Below are 10,740 nucleotides of genomic sequence, written 5' to 3'. Positions count from 1 at the left end.
AAGAACTTCATGTTAGCCAGAAAACTGCCTGCAACCATTCACATGCAATTAGAAAATCAAAAACGCTCAACAAATGGGTACCATGCAATTTGAAGGAAAACCAGAAAACGTGCAGATATGAAATTTGCTTGTGGCTTCTTCTCTGTAACCAGACAGATCCATTTCTTTACCATATTCTAACTTGCAATGAAAAGTAGATTCTGTACAATAATAAAAAAAACATTCTTTGCAGTGGTTGGACCAAGATGAAGCACCAAGAACCTTCCCTAAACCCGAGCTCTTCAAAAAAAAAAAGTTATGGTGACTGTTTGTTGGTGTACTGCTTGACTCATCCACTATAACTTCTTAAAACCTGGTAAAACCATTACTGCAGAAACATATTGCCATGAAATTGCCAGACTAGTTAGAAGAAGAGGGCCAATCATTCTTCCTGACAATGTTTGCCCACATGTTTCCCTAATGATGCTCCAGAAATCGAGGGAACTTGACTATGAAGTTCTTCCCCACCAGCTTATTCCCCAGACCTTTCTCCTACTGACTACCACTTTCTCAAGCACCATAATGGTTTCCTGCAAGAGGAGTTCAAAAATCAAACCGATGCTGAAAGTGCATTGAAAGATTTCATCAGCTCCAGAACTCCAAATTTTTATGTTACTGGAATAAACAAACTCATTGACAAAAATGCATTGATTGTAATGGTACTTACTTTCATGAATTTCCACATTGTTGAAATATATTGTGATGAATTTCATGTTTAAAACGTTGCTTACCTTTTACTCAGCCTGATAATTTGTCTATTGGCGACAGTACACACCCAAATTAATGGTCCTGTCCACAGGAAGAAGCTCATAAAAGATAACACCCCTCCAATCACACTAAATTGAATGCATCACTTCCTTTGGGTCAATTTCTGCTTTGGAGGTTGTTTATAATGGTTTGCTGCACTTCCCCATAATCATTTGCACATCACATTGTTATAGTTGATCCATTTTTCATCCCCTGTCACCAATCTCTTCAAAAAAAGAAGAGTGGGTGATATTAGCCTCCTTCAAATGATGTTGGGCCCAAATATCAAGCCTACTGACATAACTAAGTTGATGCAGATGGTTTCCATCACTCGGTTTGGATATCTAGGGAATATCTGTGATCATCCTGGGTGTTGGTGTCACTATTAATCTCATTTAGTCAGCTAGAGCAAGGTGCATTTTAAACCAAAAGATTTCCCAATCAACATCTTGGAAACCTCTTCTGGGATACACATTCAATAATGACATTCTCTCTATACATAGTACATATCTACCTGCAGGTCTTCTGTCTCCCACTCTGTCTCCCACTCTTTCTCCTCCTGTGCTTTTCTCAAGCTGGGTAACCATGTACCTCCTTTACAGAAACACACCTGTTTCTGTCTTCGTTCCTGATTACTCTCACTCTTTCTTTCTCTCTCTCTCTCTCTGGGGGTAACCTTGTGCCTCCTCTACAGCAAAACACCTGCTTTTATCGCTTTGTCCCACTATAACCTTTCATCATTCGACACAAGATCACCTCCTCCAATTCCCCCTCCTCTCTCAAAGGATCTTTGTCTTGCAAGTTACTTGGTGACCCTGTCAGTGCTGGTATCACATAAAGAGATCCAGTCCACACTGCAAAGTGGTTGGCATTTGGAAGGGCATCCAGCAGTAAAAACTTTGCTAAAACTGACCTCGCCTGTGGTGGTACCACATAAAAAGCACTCAATCAACTCAGCTGGGTGGTTGGTGTTAGGAAGGGCATCCAGCCATATAAACCCTGCCAAAACAGACACAGAGGGTTGGTGCAGGCTCCTACCAGGCCAGCCCCTGTCAAACCATCTAACCCATGCCAGTACGAGAGGCAGACATTGAATGATGATGATGATGGTGGTGGTGGTGGTAAAAAGCATCAAATGTTGATAATGTTTGTTTTAGTTCCCCATATTTCAGTATGGTCCCAAGCACACAAAATACAATCAGTCAAACTACATTTAAGTGTTAAGCTTCTAACAAGAGTGCATGTGCAGGGGGCAGACTGAACTTAGCTACTTATTAGAGCGCTTGAAGTTTAGTATTGACTAAAACCAAATAGACCTTTTGGCCAACTTAACAAATGGTTATAATAATTTTTTTTTATGGTAAAATTAATTTAATTTACAGGTGCATGTCCTTTGTATTGCTTAGCATTTAAGCATAAGATTATAGAAAAGCCTGTGGTCAGTTGAAGAAATAGCTACTGAGCCCTTTTTAAGATGCACATTTCATTTGCTTAGTTACAAGGCTTTCTCTCTAAGAGGAGAAAATGTGAAAATGACTGAATTTACTGTGATATATTATAACTGTTTATTTTATTGATAAATATGTCATCCTCTTTAGGATTCAAATTCCTACTTTAAGGAATTAGAAAGAATATAATTGAAATCTTAGTTCAAACCTTTAGCATTCAGATTACTCTGTCAAATGTTGTGCTTATTTATTCACAGGGTTTTGAATTACTCATGCATTGTCTCATAGCTTTGAAATTTTGATGATGTGGTTACTCTTTTACTTGTTTCAGTCATTTGCTGTGCCCATGCTGGAGCACTGCCTTTAATCGAGCAAATCGACCCCAGGACTTATTCTTTGTAAGCCTAGTACTTATTCTATCGGTTTCTTTTGCCAAACTGCTAAGTTACGGGGACGTAAACACACCAGCATCGGTTGTCAAGCTATGTTGGGGGGACAAACACACACACAAATATATCTACATTCAGTTTCCGCCTACCAAATCCACTCACAAGGCTTTGGTCAGCCCGAGGCTATAGTAGAAGACACTTGCTCAAGGTGCCACCCAGTGGGACTGAACCTAGAACCATGTGGTTCATAAGCAAGCTACTTACCACACAGCCACTTGTATATTTTTAGAATGACAGAGGTTAGTTGTGAGAGGCCAGATATACTTGGTTTGAACACAAAACACATAGAATATTAGGGCAAGATTTGGCCACTTTATATGTTAAAGGGTTAAGCCAGCTTTATCATATTTTAGACATCTCAAATATTTTTAACTGTTACCCTAGCTTCCTTTCTTAGCTAATGTGTTTCAGCTTTACATGTCAATGGTCAATCTTTTCATGTTGCATTTAGTTATTATCCTTGTATCTTAGTGGGTGAGTGGGTAAGTTCTACCCTGGTTTATTGCACTACTAGACAACTACTAGTGGAGTGTTTATCTTGGCAATTGTGATTCCTCCATTCTTTGGATGCTTTTTTTTTTCACAAAAACTACTGGCCATATTAGATATACACAAGCTTATAAACTTTATCAATAGTCCGTTGTTTTTTCTAAACAAGTTGCTCAAGAGGGGGATGCTGTACAAAGTTTAAGAGCAATAAGTGTTAGAATTATATCTCAGTTATATATCAAGCTGTAGGTTTTGGCCTAGTGGTTAGGTTGTTAAACTCCCAATTGCAAGGCCATAAGATTGATACTCAGACTGGGTAGCATTCTGTGTCCTTGAGTGGGACACCTCATTTCATATTTTCCACTTCATTTTTGTCTGCAATGTGGTGTCTCACAAAAGGAGCAGGGAGTAATACATTATTTGAAATTTAATCACAGCTTCTATCTTTTTTACATAAGAGTAAATGTTAAGGCCAGTCATAAATATCAAACTGTTTTAAGCAGGCATTTTGCAAAGAAGTTTGGGCAACATTTTCTACAGTGATTCGCTATCTTCTTATCTTTTCACTGATTCAAGGAAGTCAAAATCAAAGTCATCTCTAAGCCAAATGATATCAAAAAATCCTAATTTTGACCATCCTATCTTTTTAATATCAAGATTACATTGTCTAATGTGATATTACATCTTGGGAGTGTGATGTGAGAATGATTTAGCAGCTATTTTTTGTAAATCAAATGACTACAAAGAGGTTCATATTCAAGGAAGTTGTTTCATGAGAACAGTACATAATTGCAATCTGTTGAGTATTTAGCTACCACACACTGGGCAAATATCTATGAAAGTTACAATATCTTTGCCACTGTACAATAGCACCAAGAGTTAGGGTTGAAATGTCTTCAGAAGCAAAATTTTAATATCTATATTCTTGTAAGGTTATCGAGCTTCAAGAAATAGATCTGTAAGGCTTCTTAATCCAATAATTGACATGATCAATGGAAGCAATGTTCTTCATGTTTTCTATTGGATTGCTTCCAGTTTTCTGGTAATATCAGGATCATTGGTGAATATGTGGGTACATCTGACTAACAAAAGGCTTCTTACACACACAATAAGTATCTTTTTATTTAGGAGGTAAAATGAAGGATGTGTAACAAGATATCGGTTGTCAATGTATCCAAAAGTGAGATATTCAATATGCACAAATTGAGTATTTTCTTGTTTTGCTTGGTATTGCATGGCCTGGTGAGATTGGGAGTGGAAGGGATGCTGAGTGAGAGAATAAAGACTAAGTACAGTGGTTAGAAGAAAAGATAGTGAGGGTATACAATGTGCAACTAACAGTAAGGAGATGCATGCACAAAACATTAAACAAGGGCAGAGTGCATGTATTATCCCATTATTTTAATGAATATTTTGGAAAGCTTGCATGGGAGATCAGATATGCAGAACTATATATTGCCAGTAAGCATAGTCCTCAATCATTTCCTTTGTCAGATGTAATGTCTTAAGATCATTTCTCACCATTTCATCCTAAGTCTTTCTTGGTCTCCCTCTTCTACAGTCATCACTCACTTTTAAGTGCTTGGCACTTGTCTATGCAGCTGTCAGCCCCCATCAGCATCACATGTTAATACCAATGCAATCACCTTATTTGCTACTTTGGACTCCCCTTATATCCAGTTTCTCCTTCATTTCATTAATACTTTGTTGTTCAGACACCACAGCATGATACATTGCTCCATGCTTGCCTCATTTCTTTCTAGTATTTACAGGTTCTCCACAATTAAAGATCCATGTCACACTATCGTACAGCAAAGTACTTTGCATATGAGCATTCTACAATCCACCCTTGACTTTGAGAGATAAGTTTCAGCTGAGGTTCCTTAGACTTTCTCCAACCCATCCTTATTCTAACCACTATACTTTGGGCATCCAGCTCATCTATCCACACAGCTACCTTTAGAGAGCCATCTGGGTACTTAAAAGAAACTATTTTATTAAGCCCTCTATTACTGCCCCAATGCAACTACTACATATGAAATCTCTTCTCTGTCAGCTTATCTGTGACCCCACCACACCTTTTTTGTGTGTAAGTTGTTTACATGAGAACATCTTATATAATTTCCACTGACACCCTTTTTGCAGATGGAGAACAGCCAATTCCCTAGTGCTATAAGGTTTATGTTTTGCTTGTTACTTGCACTAAAGCCATTCAGCTCTACATTTTGCTTCCATTTCTAGAATTTCAGCTTTGATTCATTCTTCAACACAAAGCACAGAGTAGTTTCCAAGGGCAACTGGTCTTACATTTTCTGCTACAAACTGGAGGACTATAATAGATAGGGAGCCTGAGAACTGAGGCTACTATTTCCTTTACTTTCTCTCCAAATTAGTTATCACCAATGGCTATGTCACCATTTGGGTTCCCAATTTGCTGTATTCCATTTTATCGCCATTTCTAACCAATCTGTCATTTACCTACCTACACACCATTTTGTATCCCATGTCCCTATTCTCTCTTATTCTCACTTTCTTGTATCTTGATGGTGCACCCTGACATCTCACCACCACCACCATCTCTTTTCACTATTTCTAGCTAGAGTAGCCATGTATCTCTTCCACAGCAAGAAACCTGCTTTTGTCCTTCTATCTTAATTTAATCTCTCAATACTTGGCATAAAACCAGGGACCCTTCAGGATTACAACCATTTTTAGTTGAAGAGAATTGTGAGTTTCTTGGTGACTTCACTAATGCAGGCAGTGCCTTGTAAAAAGCATCTAGTTCACTTTGTAAAGTAGGTGGTATTAGGAGAAGCATCCAGTCATAGAAACCCCATCAAAGAAGACATTGAAAGTTGATGCTGTCCTCTGAATTATCAGGTCATATCAAAACATCTGATCCATATCAGCATGGAAGCATGGAAGATGGGTGTTAAATGATGATGGTGAGGAGAAGGAGGATGATAAACATACACCTCACTCACAAACACACACATGTGCACATACACACTTACACATATAGGATGGCTAAATTTACAGTTATGCATTCAGTCAATGCTACTTGTTGTTACCAAGAAGTTGCTCACAATAAAATGTTGTCAAATAATGTAGATGAAAAATGATTGCACAGATAATATTCCCCATCAAAAGAGTGAGTAACCAAAAGAGATGATATTACAAGTAAATGAAATTGTTTATTCAAAATATAACCTAGAAACAAACCAAATACATATAAGATTAATTATACAAATATCCAAGCACATAAAACATTATGATAATGTGTGTTATACATAGCTTACATGTTTTCCTTCTTTTTCAGCCTTTCGATATTAAAAGATGGGAATGTGTCAAGTACAGCGGTAGTTACATTATAGTGAATACATTTAAAGTAATGGTCATCAAAAAGCTAAATAATCATGCAAAAAAGAAAAGATACCATTTCAATGAATGACCATGACTAATAATATTTTGGTTATTTTAGCAATTAGGAAGGATGGCTTCAGACATGTTTTGGTTTTATGAGACCTCAGAAAATCATGGATTTCATTCTTCTTATTGAAGAGAATCACTATATATGTGTGTGTGTGTGACCACGTGTGTATCATTGGCAATTTTCTTTCTCCGTCTTCCCTTCTTTGGACTTTTTCAATATTTCTGAGGAAGAGCTCCACTCGAAACGTGAAATCCTCTTTCTTTTCTTTCCTTTCCTGAGCATCCAAAAACATTGTACTTATTCCACGTCCACATGTTGTTTTTTCTTACTTGTTCATGTTTGGATTAACTATGTGTGTGTATGTGTGTGTGTGTGTGTGTGTGTATGTATGTATGCATGTATATGTATATTATATATATAAAATACTGTACATATATGGATATGTTTTCTAAGATTTTTCTTGTGTGCTTGCCGAAATGATTCAGATGATATTATTCATTGACCCAATGTCATTTCTCCACCACATAATTAGTTTTAAGAATTTATTCAATGGTCACTGCATTAAATATGTTAATGGTGACTTAACTCTTAGTTTTCATGTCAGTAGTATTTCTATAATTTATTCTTCAACTAAAAGAGTTGGGAGACAATATGAATTTTTATTGATTTCTTTTCACTTGAGACAAAGAAAATATCTGTCAAAAGAGATGTTCTGTATTATTAAAATTAACTCATATGTTACTGGTGATAATGTTTATCACTCCTAAGGGCCTAATAGTAAAATCAACCACACAAGGGTTTTGCACTCAGAAGTAAAACAAAAAAGATTAAAGCATATATTTTAAAACTTTATTGTAAAGAACCACTCAATTCATTGCCCTAAAGGAATATGAATTTATATAAAGTCAGGAAAGGGAAGAAATTTTTTCTAAAGAAAATACAAATTGGTGTCAATTTTCTATTATGAACAGATGTAATTTCATAAACAGGATATACTCTACAATGGGCAAACAATTTGAAAGATATTTGTAATATTGTATCAAATCAGAAAGAATAAATGCTACCAATATTGGAAACTGCTATGTTCATCTTTCTGTGTAATTACCATTTAATGGTAGTTTGACACAAGACTACTTTCTGTTACACACTTTTTATTTTCTCTTGACATTCATTACTGTCTACTGTCTGGCTATTCAGTGGTTTTAGCTTGATGTACACATGTCTCTCATTGTCCTATCAAATACCCTTCTCCCACTATATTTTCTAAATATCTATGTCTGTCTCAAGAGCCACTAAAAATCATGTTGTTTATTTCATATCATCATCATCTTCATCCTTTAATGTCCATATTCAATGCTGGCATAGACTGGATGGTTCAAAAGGTTCTGATTAGCATGAGGGTTGTGTTGCTCTCCAGTGTCTGCTTTGGTAAGGTTTCTCTTTCTGGGTGCCCTTCCTAATGTCAACCCCTTTCATATTGGGTACTTTTTTCCTGAAGCCAATACTAGTGATATCACTAAATAGCTCGCAAGACAAAGTGTAAGAGTGCAGTAATGAGGTGGGTAGTTTTGTGCTAGATTTAGTGAGGCTAAAGTAGGAAAGAGGGACAAGGGATCTTTTCTGTTTGGTTGCCACTTCTCAGTTTCTTAAGTTTTTGTTCCATTTAATTTCATATTTGGTGTATTGATGTAGTTTTCTATGGTAATTATTAACACGAAATTCATTTACACCATGAGTCAATAAATAAAGAATTAATAGCTTTTAAAGTTGCCAATTTTGGGTAATTCTAGCCAATTAAAAGCCATAGACATATAGGTGCCTGTTTCCACAGTAACAAGCCAGACTGTTACCAAGCTGCCTACCCTTCTGTTGCTCTCTTGACCAACCACAAGGTCATTTTTTTGCTTATTAAATGCTTAAAACACACTAAGTATGAGGTGGTAATGAGATGTGCTAAAAATAACAGCAAAATAGGCCTCAAATCATGCACCAAAATTATCGTTTTTTGTGGAGGAGCATAATCGCATGAATTCCCATGTGTACAATACAAATTTGCAAAGATTTTCGGAAATTTCCAAAAAATAAAAAGTTATGAAGGGTTATATGGCATGCATAAAGCAGAATTCTATCAATATTTCATTTGATTACAGTTTGATATCTTGTTTGCAATGTTGACAACACATGTATTCATGCACAAAATGAAAGCTTCCAAATCCTGTTTTCTGACTGGGTAAAAATTATCAAACTTTAAACCTCTTTAATTTAAAAAAAAAATTCTCTGGAATTAGGCCCTGAGATTCAATGTGAAAAACTACATCAATACACCAAATTTGAAAATTTTCACTTAATTTTAAAATTTCAATGAGTACAGCCAAACAGAAAAGATCCAGGACAAGAAGATGTGTTTTGCTGTAGAGGAAATATGTGACTACCCAAACAGGAACGAGAGAAAGGATGGTGAAGAAGTATTAGGTCACATCTTCAAGGTACAAGAAGATGGAAAGAGAGAGAATAGAGGTAGAGAACTTAGGATGGCTGGGTGGTTAGGTAGATACATGCGAGTGTGATGGGAGAGTGACAAAAAATTAGAAGAAGGACACAAGTGAAAGCAGAGAACTGAACATGGATGGAGGCATAGGCAATGCTGAGTCTCCATTTAGGGAAATATAGATAAAATAGGATTGAATTAAGGATGAGGAAGTGATAGATGGTAATACATAAAAAGAGGCATCAAGGGTAGATATGGGAGGGTTTTCAAGGGAAAGAGGCATTCAGTAAATATATAGTGGTATGGGATGCTGTTGGGAATGAGGGATGGATGTCAGGGGAAGTGGTTCCATGAAGAGGAATCACTGATAGTACAAATGGAAGAAGAAATATGTGCAGTTCTGCTTGCATATAAGTACAGCAGCTGATAAAGATAGCATAGTATAGTTAAAAGGACAAGTATCATGAAGGCTGATTTTTCAGACATACTCACACTGACTTCTCTTTTGCACACCACATGCAATGCATCTTATGCCCAGTTTTTCTTTCAACAGATTTGCACTTTGTTCTACAAGCTCAGACGTTGCACATTCTGTAGAGCAAGCTAGCTTTGTTTCTTTCTGGCCTTTGCATGTCTTTAGTATTTATGGCCTGTATTTCACTACCAATGAAGCATTGCTGTACACACACAAGATACACAAGCACCATACAAGCTGTTTTTTACCCTAAGGAAGAAGTATTTTGTTACCAACAGAGGTAAAAATTCTCTGAAAATTTCCAGATGGTTTGTATTCTAATAATTATGATTTCAGAGCATCTTTCTCCACTGCTAATTCAAGAGATTGGCACATATGGAAGCATCACTGATATAGCTCTGCTATTGCCACCAACAGTGTTGCTTGATGCTGTTTTCTGCATTCGAGAAGAGAAGAATTTGTATGATCACTTCATAACACATATTGGGGTTCACACATACGACCAGAGAATTCCACCTAACTACCCCACTACTGTGTTCAGCACTAGAATATTTAGTGAATCTCAGAATTTCAACATTGTTTTAGTCATCAGATGTCCTTCTTATAATATCCTCCCAATATGGACCAAATGCCTTTTTCATGCATACCGCAAGTGCTAAGGAAGTTTTCTGTCAATCCTAAATTGTTTCCATTGCACTCTCTTTACTCTCTTTTACTCTTTTACTTGTTTCAGTCATTTGACTGCGGCCATGCTGGAGCACCGCCTTTAGTCGAGCAACTCGACCCCGGGACTTATTCTTTTTGTAAGCCCAGTACTTATTCTATCGGTCTCTTTTTGCCGAACCGCTAAGTGACGGGGACGTAAACACACCAGCATCGGTTGGCAAGCAATGCTAGGGGAACAAACACAGACACACACACATACATATATATATATATATATACATATATACGACAGGCTTCTTTCAGTTTCCGTCTACCAAATCCACTCACAAGGCATTGGTCGGCCCGGGGCTATAGCAGAAGACACTTGCCCAAGATGCCACGCAGTGGGACTGAACCCGGAACCATGTGGTTGGTTAGCAAGCTACTTACCACACAGCCACTCCTGCGCCTCGTTCACTTTTTATTCAAAATTAGTGCTTTCCAAGCTTATAGAATTCTCATCTCCT

At 37.0% G+C, this 10,740-nt stretch overlaps 1 long non-coding RNA gene across 1 annotated transcript in view; it reads left to right on the top strand.

Moving 5' to 3' along the window:
- The window catches only part of LOC118765523, a 17,151-nt gene extending 8,426 nt beyond the window's left edge, over positions 1 to 8,725 (top strand). Inside the window, exons 2-3 of the long non-coding RNA XR_005001386.1 lie at positions 3,320 to 3,325; positions 8,622 to 8,725. This is a non-coding gene — a long non-coding RNA (uncharacterized LOC118765523). The remainder of the gene's footprint in view (positions 1 to 3,319; positions 3,326 to 8,621) is intronic.
- Positions 8,726 to 10,740: the final 2,015 nt, after the last annotated feature.

The sequence above is a fragment of the Octopus sinensis genome, linkage group LG12, assembly GCF_006345805.1.
Source record: "Octopus sinensis linkage group LG12, ASM634580v1, whole genome shotgun sequence".
Taxonomy (NCBI): Eukaryota; Metazoa; Mollusca; class Cephalopoda; order Octopoda; family Octopodidae; genus Octopus; species Octopus sinensis.
The sequence above is the reverse complement of the archived record's forward strand: the minus strand, read 5'-3'. Positions and strand labels throughout refer to the sequence as shown.